We start from the raw sequence: 16,237 nt of genomic DNA on the forward strand, positions 1-16,237 counted from the left end.
ACATGTAGATATGAAAAGTGATGCTATACAATTTTCACATTAGTCTTTGGATGGCTGTATTAGAAGATTAATTAGTAAACTTCAATCACAATTAAAAGAGATCTTTTGTAAAAGTTCTTCTTTCTTGTTAAATAAATTAATAGAGAAATAGCTGATTTTCATTTATTGAAAATCTGCCTTTCATTTGCTCAGTGTAATTAAATCTCACCATATTTGTGTGTGCTTTCTAAAGAATGATTTTTAATCATTAGTAGTGTTTTAATAATAAAAATTCTTCTAGGGACAAGGGACTGTATTAAATCATGTAGCAGCCTAGTGAATCTACATAATCTCTCCCAGGCAGGATTTAGATGTAGCCATGGTGACAAGAGAGGTTCTGCTGTAACTTGACTTCAGGAAATGGCAAAATACAGCAAAATAGCAGCCTATGAAAGTGCAAAAGGAAAAGAGAGACCATGGGACAGATACAAGAGATGGTAAAGGAAACAAGTTGCTTACTTCCGTCTATGTCATGATTTATAGCAATGGCTTTTATTGTGTGCCCATTATATGGCTATATGGCACAATATTAGACTTACTGTTCTCAAACACGATTTGCAGATATGCAACAGAGCAAGAGCTTTCATTCAGAAGGGTAAGGGCACGCATCTCTTTTGTCCAGGATTTCCATAGACTATCTCATCTGCGTTTAGAAAGTAGGAACTGTCATTTCAATTATAGATGAGAAAACTAAGCCTCAGAGGGATTAGGTCATTTGCACAGTCACGTAGCTTGTAAGTAGTGCTGGGATTCAAGTTCAGATTTATCCAAAGCCAGGGTCTTCTACTGTCCGCATTACTTTCCTTATGATAAACAATACGATCAACCTAATTGTAAGAATAGATGATTCATTTAATTAGTGTTTTAAGTGAACACATGGTGTTTATGGTTAAGATCAGTATTTCCAAGGATGACTGTGTTCCTTCCAGTGAAGAGCTTGGTTGCTTCTTGACAACTGTTGTTATTTTTCAGCTAACACAGTTTAATACAACCAACATTTTTATGAAGAGCAGTGTTCTAACTGATATAGACAAGATGATCTTTCAGAGATAAATGAGACATTTTTAAGAGCGTCAAAATATTATTTTTATTGAAATAACAAAACTGTTTCCTCATGATAAAATTTTTTCCCTTGATTTCTATAAAAATCAAAGAATTCTACTGGCCTTCATTATATAGACTATGTGGCTTTATGAAGAGACCAAGCCATCAACATAAGTATAGGACATGTATGACTTACAATAGGACACACCTTTCTGGCCACTCTCAGGATTCTCACCATTCATTAAAAAAACTTCTATGCATCACAAGAAAAATCACTGAACCAGAATGATTCATCAGAATCAGAATATCAGGGGCTAGTCCTCACTCTGTCACTTCCAGTCATTTTTCTTGTTAAAAAAAATTTTTTTTTCTCTTTCTGAACCTCACTGTCCTCATATGAAAACTGAGGGACCAAGATGCTATTATTTCTGAAATGTTTTTTGGCTCTGATATCTTAAGATGGAAAAATAATGATAATAAACTTCTGTGAAGATAGTAAGGTGGGTACATTCAGGCAAAAACTAAGCTTTTTCTTATGGCACACTTAGGCTTATAAAAAAAGAAGAGATACATGATATAAAACAAGAACAAAACAGAACAACAGTAAAAAAAAAATCTTCCAAACAGATCATATTTAGAATTCAGTGTAGATTAGAGGATTTTATAATGTATAATTAGACCAAGGGTTGCAAGTATGCAACTATTGTTGTGTCTATATTAATAGCTGGTTATGTTGCTGAACCAAACTTGGGTCCGCTTGCCTACGAGCAGTCAAGTGGGCAGTAAAGCTAATCTACCGACACCAGGTTGTCTTGAAGGAAAGTGCAGCGTTTATTGCAAGAGCCAAGCAAGGAGTCTAGGCAGCTAGTGCTTAAAACACCCAAACTCCTTAATGGCTTTCAAGGAAAGGGTTTTAAAGGCAGGGTGAGGGAGAGGGTTGTGGGGTGTGTGATCAGCTCTTGGACATTCTTCTGCTGGGTTAGTGGCAGGGTAATTGGGAGTCAGCATCATCAACCTTCTGGTTCTAACCAGTCTGGGGTCTAAGTGCTGTGGGCAGCATACAGTTAACTTCTACCTGGTGGGAATTTCAGTCTCTGCAAAGCGGGTTAAAGGACATGGCTCAGAATATCATCCATAGCCCTTAAGGAGGAGCCAAAGGTCCTTGACTTTGTTTAATGGCTAAACTATTATTATTTTGTTTTGCTTGACTGCTTTCCTTTGTTCTGCATTTTCTCACTTCTCTGATTAAATTTATTGTTGAAACTCAGGGAAGGCCTAGGAGGCTAAAGTTTTTCTAAGACAAGAGGCAGGTGAAGGCCATGGGTTGGGGGGGTGTCTCAGGAGGGGGTGTCTGTCCTGGGAAAGCCCCATAGGGTGCTGCACCATTAGAGTTACACTTAACACTTTCCAAGCTTTTAACTTTTCTGATGGACTTGGTAGACCGTGTGTGTGTGTGTAAGTATAGTTTGACTAACTTGTCATTAAAACAGTTGCATCCCTAATTGATTAATAACAAGGAGGAAAGACTAGCAAAATTAGTTCTTTCAAATTTATCCTAATAGTCTCAGTTTAATTGGGTCCTCACCTTAATTTAGTTTATTTATTTTCACTGTTTTTGAATGTCTTAGCTATTCGAGGGCTTTTTTTTTGTGGCAAATAATTATAATAAGACTTAGCCTTATACTCTGGGACTTGACAGACATCGCATTGAAATGACTCATCACCTGGGAAATTACATAAATACTGGAAGAAGGAAGGCTGGTAGGGATGAGGGGGTGAAGGAAGGAAGAAAACAAAGATACAGGAACAGAAGACAAAACAATTCAAAAAAAGAGGAGAAAAATGAAAGGAATGGCAGGAAAAAGGAGAGACAAAGAAGAGAGATAAGGAGAGGAAGGAGAATGAAGAAAGGAGCAAGAAGCATCATTTGGCAGGAATATATAAGTCTGAAAGCAACATTTTCAAGATCTAGAAACCTGTGTATCTCAACCAGATGCCTATTTCCACTACAGGTTCCAGAGAAAAAAGGAGGCTACAGTCTAAAGGAGTTAATATCAAAATATATAAAGAGTTTCTACAACTCAATAGCAAGAAAACCCAGATAACCCAGTTTAAAAATGGACAAAGAATTAGAGAAGATCTTCCTCCAAAGAAAACATAGCTCCAGAGAAAATATGGCTATAAAAAAGTGAATTTTCTCCTCCAGTTCTCAGAGAAGCATACCAAAGCAGAGAAAACACAGGAAATTTTTAAGATTTTATCTTATTTAGATGCTAATCAATCCATGCCATTTGTCAAGGCTGGGATCCACAATATGAGAACTTCACATTTATCCCATCAAAGAAAGTTGTGATATGTGCCACTACATATCCAATATCTTAGGGAAAAAAATCCCCCACTCATAAAAGTTTGCTTTCTTTCTCTAGAGAGACTCTTCTGAAACAATTATGTATACTTTGAATCAGATATAAACATACACAGAGAGAGAGGCCAACTTTCCCACTGTGTTTTATGTGATTTTCAAATCACTGACACTAAATAGATATAGGTAAAAGTAAAAAAAAAAAAAAAAAAAAAAAAAAAAAACTTTCTTCCCAAATTCCTGCCATAATTTATCCATTGAAATATAATACTTTTAACTTCTGGTGCTGGGCAGATAACTAAGTGGAATAAACCTACAGCAGCTTCTCCGTCACACAGCTCACGACTAAAAACTCTGCTTGAAACACAAAAAGCCCGAAGATGATGAGAAGGTAACAGAAGCAGCCTGACTGAGGAGGGGTGCCAAAACTGAAAGAATGACACGTCATTGGAGTGAGCTGCCTTATTTTTTCAATAACTTTTGTCTCCTGTCTTTGCTTGGAGGATGGCCCAAGCGTGGAGATGAGTTGCAGCACGAAGGTCAGCAAGTGCTCCTGGACACGTTCTGCCTCTCTGGCCAGAGTATCTGGGAAAAGGGGACCCTGCACCAGAATGTAAAGAGAATCCCATTTCTTTTCTTTTTCATTGTCTTTCTTTCTGCTTTTTTTCATCTTCTTCAGCTCTGTCCATGAAGAAGGGGTACAGGTACTCCATGGTACAAAGGATGTGGGAAATTTCCCTGTTACAGTTTTCTGTCATCTTAGTTTCACTCATAGCTTTGTCCTGAGAACAGCTCTAGTCACACAGAACTCTTCAGCAACCTGGCATAATAAAACGATGGAGAAACTCTATTTTTTTAATTCAATAGTTGAGAAAATAGAGTTGATGGCAAGCAAGAGTTCAGGGGAAATCCTGGATGTGAGAGGGCTTAAGAAATGGATACCCGATTTTTTTGTATGGACCAACACAAGTTCAGGCTCATACCTGAAACAGACCTAAAGAAGCACACAAAGACTTTGAGGACTGAAAGATGATATAAATCACTGCTCAAGTCCCAGATTACACCTTGAGAGGCATATTAATGGGATAGACTCAAAGCTGCATAGCAAAAGCTTGCAAAGCCAAACTGCCGTTGGAATCGTACCCACAGAAAGTTAGATGGAACTTGCAGTATGAACCTGAGTTTGTTGCCTGATACACCAAAAAGTTCAACACTTAATGTAGAATTTTAATAGGATAGAAAGCTTCACAAACTATTCAAAAAGGTGTATATATCCATGAATGACTGAAAGATTGTGCTGAACACTGGAATTTGACACAACATTGTAAAATGATTATAAATCAATAAAAAATGTTAAAAAAAATATTCAAAAAGTTCAGGTTACAATTAAAAATTCCTTAACATAGAAAGAACCTAGAAAATCTAACCAATTCTTGGGGGGAAGGCAGTCAACAAATGCCAATTAGGAGATAATACAAGTGATAGACTTATCAAACAAAGATGTTAAAGAAGATATTTTTACTAAACTTCATGAGGTAAAGGAAAGCACTGTTGAAATGAATGCAAACATAGAACTTAACAGCAAAAAAATATAAACGATACAATAAATCAAATAGAAATTTTAGAACTGGAAAATAAAGTATCTGAAATAAAGCATTTACTTTTCAACTCAATAACAGAATGGAGATGAAATGGAAAGAGTTAGCTTAAGATAGGTCACTAAAAATCATCCAATTTGAAAAAACAAAGAGTAAAATGATAGAATTTGAGTCGAGTCTTCACATCTTGTGAGACAGTATCAAAATATCTAAAACTTGTGATTGAAATTCCAGAAGGAGAAGAGAAAAGTATAGTGAAGAAAAAAAAAAACTATTTGAAGAAATACTGGCTAAAAATGTGTCGAACTTGCTGAAGGACATCAATTTACAGACTCAAAAATTTCATCAAAACTAAAACAGGTAAACTCAAGAATGTCTTGCCAGGATAAACTATAATCAAACTGCTGAAAACGAAAGAAAAGAAACAAAATCTTGAAAGCAACCAGAGGAAAATGATGGTTACACACAGGAAAACAAACTGAATGACTGCAGATTTCTAATAATCCACAAAGGCCGCAAGACATTGGAACCTTTCAGGAGCCCAAGGAAGAGAACTGTCAACACACAAATCTATATTAAGAAAAATATTTTTCAGGAGTGGTGGAGGAATAAACACATTCTTAGATTAAGAAAAAGTAGATTTCATCGCCAATGGATTGACATAGAAATAAATGATAAGTTATGTATGTGTTCTTTGGACTGGAGAAAAATGATATCAGAAAGAAACTTGGAACTAGAAGAATGAAGAGAGAACAACAAATGGTAAATAAGTAAATATAACAGACTACTTTTTCTCCATTTATACTTAAAAAAATAAGTATCACTGTTTAAAGCAAAACATAAATAACATTGTCTTGTGGGGCTTTTAATACATACAAAGGTAATATACATGACAGTCGCACACTAAGGTGGGAAGAAATACAGACCTGTGTATTTGTAAACCTCTGTGTTACTTGGAATGGTACCATATTAACTCTAAGTAGGCTGAAAGTTTAGATGTGTATATTTTAATCCCTGGAGCAGGTACTATAAACAACACAAAAAGATACAGCCAAAAAGTCAACAGATACAATGAAATGCTAAACTATATTCACATAATCCAAAAGGCAAAGAAGGAGCAGAGAAACAAAATCTGACTAGCAAAACAGATAATAAATAATAAAATGATCAACTGCATTCTAAACATAGTAATTATTACATAAAATGGAAATGGTTTAGGTTTCACATTCCTGGTAAGATGATTTAAGCACACTCTACCCTGTCTCTCCCATTGATTGTGTCTATAAATCCTGAAAAAAAGGTACATTGAGCAGCTATTTGAAAAACTCTGAAAAGTAAAGAATAGCAGGCAGATAAGGGAAGATAGGAATTTGTAATTCCACCAAACCAGCAGTGAGTTTGCCACTCTTCTCCCTCTAGTTCCCCTGGTTGGAGTTCAGTGGGTTGGAAACCTGCAAGTTCAGTGCATTGGAAACTTTTCTGTGCACTGAAATACCAGAGCACAGAAAGGGTTCCAAGAGATTTACTCTATTTCTGGCTTAATGAATGAACAAGGGAACACAATACTCAGAGGGAGTTTGGAATGCATCCTGTTTTTCCTTTCTTTTCTCTGTTCTCTTATTGTCCCATGACAGTGATTGCAACTTCTGGCAATGGGAGACTGCAGGAGCCAAAGTGTTACAGGAGGAGAAAACTTTCCTGGATTGTAGTGTGATGTCTGACATTAATTTGGGGAATTCTCAGTCATTGTATTTGAAATATTCTCTCTTTTTCTGGTATTCCCATTGCATCTATGCTACACCTCTTATCGTTATCCCACAGTCCTTGGATAGTGGTTTTTTGTGGGTTTTTTTTTTTTCAAGTCTTTGTTCTATTTGCTTTTTGGTTTTCAAGGATTCTATTGATCATATCCTCTAGCTCAGAGATTCCTTCTTCAGCCAAGTCCACTTTACAGATAAGCCCATCAAAACATTCTTTGTTACAGCGTTTTTTTTAGCTCTAACATTTCTTTTTGGTTCTTCGTTAGGACTTCCCTCTCTTTGCTTACAATGCCCATCTGTCCTTGGATGCTGTCTACATTATCCATTCCAGTCTTTAGTATATTAATCATTGTTGTTTTAGATTCTTGTCTAATAATTCCAATAGCCCTGCCATGTCTACTTCTGAGGGTTGCTCGGTCCTCTCCAATTCCTTTTTTTTTTTTTTTGCCTTTTGTTATGCCTTGTGATTTTTTTTTTTTTTCCTTGAAAACCAGACACATGTATTGGGTAAAAGGAACTGCTGTGACCAGTCCTTTAATAGTGTGGTGGTTGAGGCGTGGGGGCAGGGGAAGCAGTCTATAGTCCTATGATTAAGTCGCAGTTTAATGAGCGTACGCCTCTGGACTGTGAAGTTCACAAGTGTTTCTGAGTTTTTCCTTCCCCTCCTGGATGGGACAGAGGGGCTGGAGCGGGCTGGAGGTGGATATTTGGATACTTCCCTTCCCCCTTGTCAGTTAGGCTGATATCCCGGTGGGTGGGGTTTGGTTAAATTAGTCTCTCCCGGGGGCAGACCTTCTTAAGAAGATCAGAGTTCCCTGGTGTATTTCCAAATGGTTGCTTTTCCCCTCCTCCTGCCAGAAGCCTGAGGATATCTTTTCTCTGTTATATACTGCGGGAAACTGGTTGAGCTCCTGGAGGTGAAGCTGACAGTGTACGGTGTCCTCCCCTCACCAGGTGCCCCGAAGCTGTGCCCTCTCGGAGCTGTCTGCACTGAGCCTCTGGCAAACCCGTCAGTTACCGTGCTGGCTTCCTGCCCTGGCGCTGCTTCCTCAGGCGATTTCTGCTTGAGTCTCTTCTCTGGTGAGTGACAGTTTCCTTTATTCTAATCTCAGGAGCAGTCATTTGCCCTGTGTCTTCTCCTCTCTTAAGGATCTAAGAACTGCTGGCTCTTTTCAGCCTGCTTAGCTTGCTGTTAGGGTGGATTGGTGACTTCAGACCTCCTTTCACTGGAACCAAAAGCCAATAACCATCATTTCATTTAAAGATGTGGACAAATGTGTTCTATTCACCATGATGAGTGAATACCCACAGATCCAGGGACTCATGATTTTCACTTCTGATTTTCCATTTTATACTTTAAAAAAGCGTACACATGATGCCTAGTTGTATGTGATCTGCCTGGCCTTGTCAGTTAAAATGTACAACGGGGATTTGCGACTTTGTTTCTCCTATTTGTAATAGGAGTCATTGAAGGAAGATATATAAAATAATTACACTTAAATTACAACTAACATGAATTTGCAAAACCATAAAAATTCTTACATGTAGATATAATTAGTGCTTTTTTTGATAAATAACAAAACAATATTAGGGTAAGACGTGCCACCCTGGCAACAAATTTCTAACAGCAATTTTCACTTGAGATTAACCTTTTTTAACAGCACACCATCAATCAAATCCAGAAGAATTCTTTTTCAAGCCTAAAACCAAACAAATAATAAAAAACAAATGGAGCTTGACTGGATACATAAAAGGCAATGGATTTTGTAGTTTTAGGAATAAGTTTGCAAAAGAGTTGGGGGTTAAAGAAGCAATACCAGACTTACTTGATTGGAAACATGTGCATGTGAAGTGAACATCAGATTATGTATTGTATACAAAGATGTAAACACAGCATGGTTCTAGTTTCAGTTCAGTTCATTCCTTACCATGGTATGGGTGAGATCCTTTTGTTAGTGTGGCTAAGGCAATTGTAAAAAAAAAAAATTTTTAATGCTTTTTTTCCAGTCTTGAGATCCCAGCTAGAGGCTGGTCAGTTTCCTGTTCTTGAGCAGCAGAGTAAGTCCACACCCCAGCACTTCTCTTACCAGGGCTGGGGCTCTCATAATCGGGACACACTATGAATTAACCAGGAACAGTTGCCAGACAGCTCGAGATAGTTCCCATGTCTCTGAGTCCTGAAATGATTCAAATTGGCCAATCCACAGGGAGCCTGTGACACTAGCTAGTCTTACCCCATTTGCCATATATATGCTGTCCCCTGCAGCTCAGCGTGCTGTTACTTTGTCTGCAGGGACACCTTCCTGTTTGGCCCTGCCTGACAGCCTTCTCTTGTTTGGACCTCTAATTAACAGAGAATTCTGCCTTTCATCTATCTGAATGTCATTGTGTTGTGCCCCACCATCAAAAGAATCTTGAAATCTTATAAAACAGAAATTCTCAGACTTTACACTATCTACGTTTTCATCTGCCAACTATGCTCCGCATTTCATCTGTGTTCATTGAGATATTTACTTCCTTTTTTCATCACTGAGGACAAACTGTGATAAATATGCCAGTGTATAAGGCATAATATGAGCAAGGAGCTCCAGGTGAAGGGTAGTAGGAGATGGGGCTGAGAAAGTTTAGAGAGGCGGAAATGAAAAAGGACTCTTATAAATTGGACTTTATTTTGTCGATAACCAGGAGGCAATAAAGGGTCTTAAACACGTCCTAATTTGTCAGGTTTGTTGATGACCAGCTGGGAAGAGATGGAGCATAAGTTGGCTTAGAGTTACCAGTGTGGCAATGTTTGCATCAATCTTTTTTTTTTTCTTTCTTTCTAACAGACATGAAATTCAGGATTCTGTCTCCTGATCTAATTTATAATAAAAGACTTAAGGTTCAAAAATGCACTAGATATTTAGCCAATTCTGGTAACTGAATTCTTCATTCCCAGCTTACTCTGGAGTTGTTGGAAGGAAAGAGCTGATGTTTTGATAAGACTAAAAAGATCTAAAACTGTTGGAAGAAATGCAAGCGAGAACATTATCACTATCACAATGGAGAAAAAGCCATTGACAGTGGGCTCAGGCCCCAGACCGTGCACTTTATTCTAGGGCTCAACAGAGAGCAGCATTTAATTAGCAGAGAATCTTGTCAAGGCCCCCTGCCTTTGGTCTCAAGTTGATAATAGCGAAGATGCTAGTGATGGCATCTTCATTTACTCTGAGTGAAAATGTATTGTCTTCTATACTTTCCTGTGAAGTATAAACTTTAGTGGCAACAAGTTCAAAAGTTAATGATGAAAGTCGAGATTCATTTGAATTTAAAATGGTAATATTCCATTCTGTCAGTATTTTCTTCCCCAAGAAATGTCATTTCAAAGATAAAGGATGTATTGTCTATGCCCTTTCAGCTTTGGGCTCAGATTAAAACAAAAACTATTCTTAGATTATTTACCTTCCTAAAAATCTGACTAATTAGACGAGTTAGTGACCAGGAGAATTTTAGTAATTTTGTAGTCCTCTTTTACTGAAGAACGAAGTTATCACACCTGAGCTGATTGAAGAAGTGGCATATCATACTTTAGGCAATAATACAAGATACTTTTAGAAGTAACACCTCTATCTTCACTTAGGTGATAGATTGACAAGTTATAAGTATTCTGTGACTGACGCAAGAACGCATTAGCAACAGGATGCTAATAACTATTATGCACATTTTAAGTCAGACACTGATACATCATTGAATTCTCACAATTGCTTTGTTAAAAAAGAAAAAAAAAACAGACCCCAAAATGAAATCACTTGTGCAAAATCCCACATCAGTAAAGCAAGATTTAATATTTAACCTAATTGCAGTTTCAGCTCCTCCCAGGAATGTAATCTTAACCCGTCAATCTGCGCTTTCCTAGTCAGCAGCAGTGAGGTAAGGTGCCCGATAGATAGACCCCTTCCATCTCCAAAAAAGGATGAGGCAATCCACTTTTTCTTTGTCCCTGCCCTCTTCTGTCTACAAAATCTTTCATTTTGTACAGCTCCTCAGAGGTCCTTTCTATTTGCTAGATGAGGTGCTTCCCAATTCATGAATTGCTGAACAAAGCTAATTTGATCATCAAATAGACTCAGCTGAATTTTGTTTTAAACAGTCTTTGAGGTAGGTGTTCTTATTTAACTTTTTTTGTAGACTAAGAAATTGAGGCATGGAAGTTTTAGGTAATATGTTTAAGATAATAAAAATAAAAAGTACTGCAGCTGAGCTTTGAAACCACATTACTTTCAGCGTCTACCACTTAATCACTGTGATCATCATTAGCTGTTCACAAATCATTTAATCAGTTTCCTAGAGCACAGGATTGCTCTGGCTCGTTTAAATTAAATAAAAAAAAAAACCCTAGACATGTGACTTATTGAGCCCAGGAAATGCAAGCAACTGGGGTATGTGTCACTTCAGAGTAGAAATTTACAGTTGGTCAATTCCTTGTGGCACACTCTGCCTATTTTAAGATCAATGTTGGATCAAGGTTAATCTTTAGCTTCTGTGAACTGTGTGATCCTTGAGTGACTATAATGACCCACGTTAGACACGTAGCAGGGATGGATAATTCAATTTTGTTGTAATACACCTCTGATATTGTGAAGTTGTTTGTTCATTCCACTTAGCCTTGGCTGTCTTGACTGACAGAACAACCCGGAACATGTCCTTTTTTTTTCAGTAAGAGAAGCCATTAGGAAGTCTGGCAGGAAAAAAGTAAAAGTGCCTCTCTGAGGGGCAAAGAAAAAGGGAACGAAGAAATCTTTAGAAGATGAGAAATGAGAAAAAGATCAGGCAATCGCCAATAAAATAAGCTGTGTTCCACTCCAATCTACTAAAATGAGCAGAAATGCAGGGATCTGAAATCAAGTCCAGTGACTGGAGTTAGGCAGCTGATGAGGTTAATACTGTCCATGGATTTCTAGAAGGTGGCTGACAGATTATATAGGATAAATCTGAAATAATTGCGTGATAAGGGCTAAGAAAAGAAAGCATTAGGATTTACAGGTGGTATTAATGGGTTTATGAATAAAGCTTACTCAGGGATTTTAAATTTCTTTGTGGCATTGAGACAACCAGACGAGTGTTTGGTATGTTTGTGTCCATATGGGTTTATTAAATTTACCTAACATTTTAAAATGGAACTATGTAGAAGTTGCTTATCCTAAACCTCGAATATTCTCAAAAATGCTAGTGAAGGAAGATTTGGATGTTTTGCTCTGATGTTTCATGAAATTAATTACCTGGAGAATTCGTACAGTGAATACATTCAGATGTTACCAAGTTTAACAGGAAAATTCACCTGAAGAGGATATTCACAGTCAAGTGTAGTATGTGTTTGAACATCAGATTGATTTTTGCAATTTGACTGTTGAGGAATCTTTGGGCACATTTCATAATAAATGCACTTTTGTCATTATGATGGCCTTTTTAATGGGTGACTTAGATAAACCAGACAATGGATTGAATTACCTAGGGAAGAAAATTGAGTATTGTCAGAGAATTTAAAAAAAAAAATGCAGAACTGTTTTCTAGTTCTGACTTGAAAACAACTGAGTAAAAATAAAAACGTTTGGCCAAAACTCCAAATTAAAAAAAAAAAAAGAATTAGAAAGATGAAAAGCCTCCAGAAGCAGGTTTACCCAGCAGGTGACCGTAGTTATCCGCGTGTGCCTGACCAGGAGCATACTTTGTCTGTAAGGGTCACTCTGCTCAACTCAACACTGTAAGCAGCGTGGTTATGGTGAGATGTTAGCCCTTTGGAACAGAATGGTTCTAAGAAGCATATCTGAGGCTCAACATGATATGGTGTTCAGCTAGAGGTGAGTCAAAGCTTCAGGAGTCTATGATTACTCCAAGGTTTGCTGAATAGAATATCCTGTGTAGCACTGAGATGGCAAATGTAGAATCAGGAGCTGGTTTAGGGAAGATGTGAAGCTAAAAGCACCGGTTGTCTGTCCCTCCCTTACATGTAACAGTAGAGGAGTCCTAAAGTAACCACTGGGAATATTCCTGCTTCAAAAGGGAGAACACAAAGGTGTCACTGGTTCAAAACAATTTTGAAATCCAGCATGAAAATGTTGGAAGGTCCTTGGCTAGGGCCCAAGGCCTCAGTATAATAGTTTGGTTTTTTTCCTCTACCTTGTGGGATCTTTGATTAAACTTAATAAATAATCTACCTTAGTCTGTGATATTCTCTTCTTAATGCATCAGTACTGCTGTAAATAGTATTTTCCCCACACTATTTTTTAAATTTTATTTTTTAGATTTTAAAATTTTTTATTGAAGTACAGTCAATTACAACATGTCAATTTCTGCTGTACAGCATAATGTCCCCATCATGCATAGACATTCATATATTTGTTTTCATATTCTTTTTTATTAAAGGTTATTACAAGGTATTGAACATAGTTCCCTATGCTCATCAGCAGAAACTTTTTAAAATCTATTTTTATATATAGTGGCTAATATTTATTCATCTCAAACTCCCAAATTTATCCCTTCCCATCCCCTTTCCCTGGTAACCATAAGATTACTATGTCTACGAATCTGTTTCTGTTTTGTAGATGAGTTCGTAGTGTCCTTTTTTTTTTTTAGATTCCACATATGAGTGGTATCATATAGTATTTTTCTTTCTTGTTCTGGCTTACTTCACTTAGAATGACGATCTCTAGGTCTATCCATGTTGCTGCAAATGGCATTATTTTCTTCTTTTTTATGGCTGAGTAGTATTCTGTTGCATAAATATACCACAGCTTCTTTATCTAGTCATCTGTTGATGGACATTTAGGTTGCTTCCATGTCTTGGCTATTGTATGTAGTGCTGCTATGAACACTGGGGTGCAGGTATCTTTTCAAATTAGAGTTCCCCCTGAATATATGCCCAAGAGTGGGATTGCTGGATCATATGGTAAATCTATTTTTAGTTTTTTGAGGAATTCCCATACTGTTTTCCATTGTGGCTGCACCAAACTACATTCCCACCAACAGTGTAGGAGGGTTCCCTTTTCTCCATACCCTCCCCAGCATTTATCGTTCATGGACTTTTGAATGATGGCCATTCTGACGGGTGTAGGGTGATACCTCATTGTAGTTTTGATTTGCATTCCTCTGATAATTAGTGATATTGAGCATTTTTTCATGTGCCTTTTGGCCATTTGTTTGTCTTCACTGAAGAATTGCTTGTTTAGGTCCTCTGCCCATTTTTGAATTGGGTTGTTTGTTTTTTTGTTATTAAATTGTGTGAGCTGTGTACGTATTCTTACTTTCCCCACATTTTAAAATGTCATTTATATTTCATTAACTGTAGCATCTCCTCTACCAGTATTCCATTCCAGTTCACCTAAGGTAAAAATCTCAACGATAGTACTTTGAGAACATTCCAGGACTTGTCCACACTTTCCCTACTCCCAACAATGGGCTTTATTGTTGTTCTGCCAGTGAGTGATCCAGTTCCATCTTCTTTTTTTCACAGTTGGCTTCCTAGGATTGAAAACTCCTAGATTGGGTCTCTAATAGAAGAATCAGAGGATTTTCCTATACAAGTAATTTATTAGGGAGCGTCTCAGAAGAAATTGTTAAGGAAGTGAGGGAGACAAGATAGAAGAGGCAAAGAAGAGGAGCTGTGAGGTCTGTAGCATACATTGCACCGCAGAGGTTTCTTTGTGTTTGTTTTTGTTTTATGTTGTTTTGCTTAAAGAAAAGACACTTTGGGGTCCTTTTTGAAATCCTCAGTCTGGCTGATCATTGACTCTTGGTTAAGCTAGGTTGTGAGGAATAACCTTCCAGGCACCTCCAAACAAGACATTACCTGCAGCTCAAGGGTAGTGCTGTGGAGAACCTGCGGGCGTGAGCTGCAACTTCTTCACTTGCAGACGTGTAGAAAGCAGGAGGCAGCAACAAGAGTATCTGGTACATAGCCAGGGGCATCCTAATTAATGAAGCCTCAAAATTATAATAAATTCACATCTCTTTCCACCATAACAACTGTCTTTCAATTACAACTGTAATCCTTCATAATTTACATGTTATTTGAGATGAGGATAGAATATATCCTTTATTACTTTTCCCAAGATACATAATTTTGCACAAAATGGGAATTTACAAGTCATTGGTTTCTAATGCAAAATCATTGTGGAGCTATCTGGCCACTGAAAACCACCTTTCCTTGAATAAGTCAGGAAGAAAGTGAGAGAAAAGTGACGCATTTAAAATAATCTAGATAAGATTATTTCAGATTCTGTTGAACTCATTTTTAACTTATCATTATCATCATCAAAACTCTAATGTAATAGTAAGCAGTGTACAGATATCAAAGGAAGTGACTTGAAAATGTCAGGTCACAGTGTCAGCATCCCTACTAAGCACAATGAGGAGTGGGACAGAGTTTCATTCTGGAGGGAAAGTCTCATCAGGCATGCTTGGTGGGGCGTGGGTAAGGATGTACATCACACTAACAAGATCAACGTAGTGATGGTTATAGGATCACTTCTCCATATCCTAAGGGAGGAAGAATTGTTTCACACCTGTTCAAAATGTATTTTTAGTACCTAGACTGCTATGCAGAACATAGACTATGTCCTTGGGAAAAAATGAGTACTAGAACTTGGATCCCGTGATTTCCGTGAGACACCATGTCTGTGACAGCAGAAAGAACTCCAGATCTTCTTTCAACTTCCTTTTACCTCCTAAATGCCTCCTCGCTTGGCCCAGGGAGGGAAAGTAGAAGGGGAAGGAAAAGTAGAAGGAGCCACATTTTTTCCACGCATGGTCTGAGAAAAACCATATACTTCACCCTTTATATATATAATTTCATTTGATTTTCAGAAGGATCCTGCAAGATAAATACTGTAGTTTCTATTATAAAGTTGAAAACTGAATCCCAGAAATACAAGATGGACAAAATAGTGGCTCTCCATTACTATATATTTTTCTGTGGGATTCACTAATGCATAATTATCTTAGATTATTTCAGTTTCTATTACTTAAAAAAAAAAGGTGTGCTGATGCTGGTGTTGTTCTCACATGACATTAAGATACATGAAATTAAGTCAAGATGGATCCTCTTACATTAAAATCCATGCTAGGGCAAACAGAAAATAAAGGATATCTAATTATATTAATGTATATACACAATATTTTTCAAACTCAGATGTATCAGCTGTGGAAACAGGTTCTGGCACATAGCTAGTACTTACAAGAATTTGTACAGCAATAAAAAAAAAACATGTTTTGGGCAACAGACCAACCTAAAATTTTAATATACTGAGTATTCTTCTCTAGAGAATCAGTGTTGATAGGTGGCATACTGCATTATGTGTTCCAAACATATGCTTGTATGCCCTATACCTGCTGATAAGGAGAGAAATAGGGAGAAAAAGAGCAAGAAGTTTCAGGAAGAGCGATATGTAATGTTGGCA

General features: G+C 37.3%; 1 long non-coding RNA gene across 1 annotated transcript in view; it reads left to right on the plus strand.

Annotated features, from left to right (window-relative positions):
- LOC140698669 (uncharacterized) overlaps positions 1–16,237 on the plus strand; it is a 371,717-nt gene that overhangs the window by 302,975 nt on the left and 52,505 nt on the right. Inside the window, exon 4 of the long non-coding RNA XR_012076486.1 lies at positions 7,758–7,883. This is a non-coding gene — a long non-coding RNA (uncharacterized lncRNA). The remainder of the gene's footprint in view (positions 1–7,757; positions 7,884–16,237) is intronic.

The sequence above is a fragment of the Vicugna pacos genome, chromosome 10 (assembly GCF_048564905.1).
Source record: "Vicugna pacos chromosome 10, VicPac4, whole genome shotgun sequence".
Taxonomy (NCBI): Eukaryota; Metazoa; Chordata; class Mammalia; order Artiodactyla; family Camelidae; genus Vicugna; species Vicugna pacos.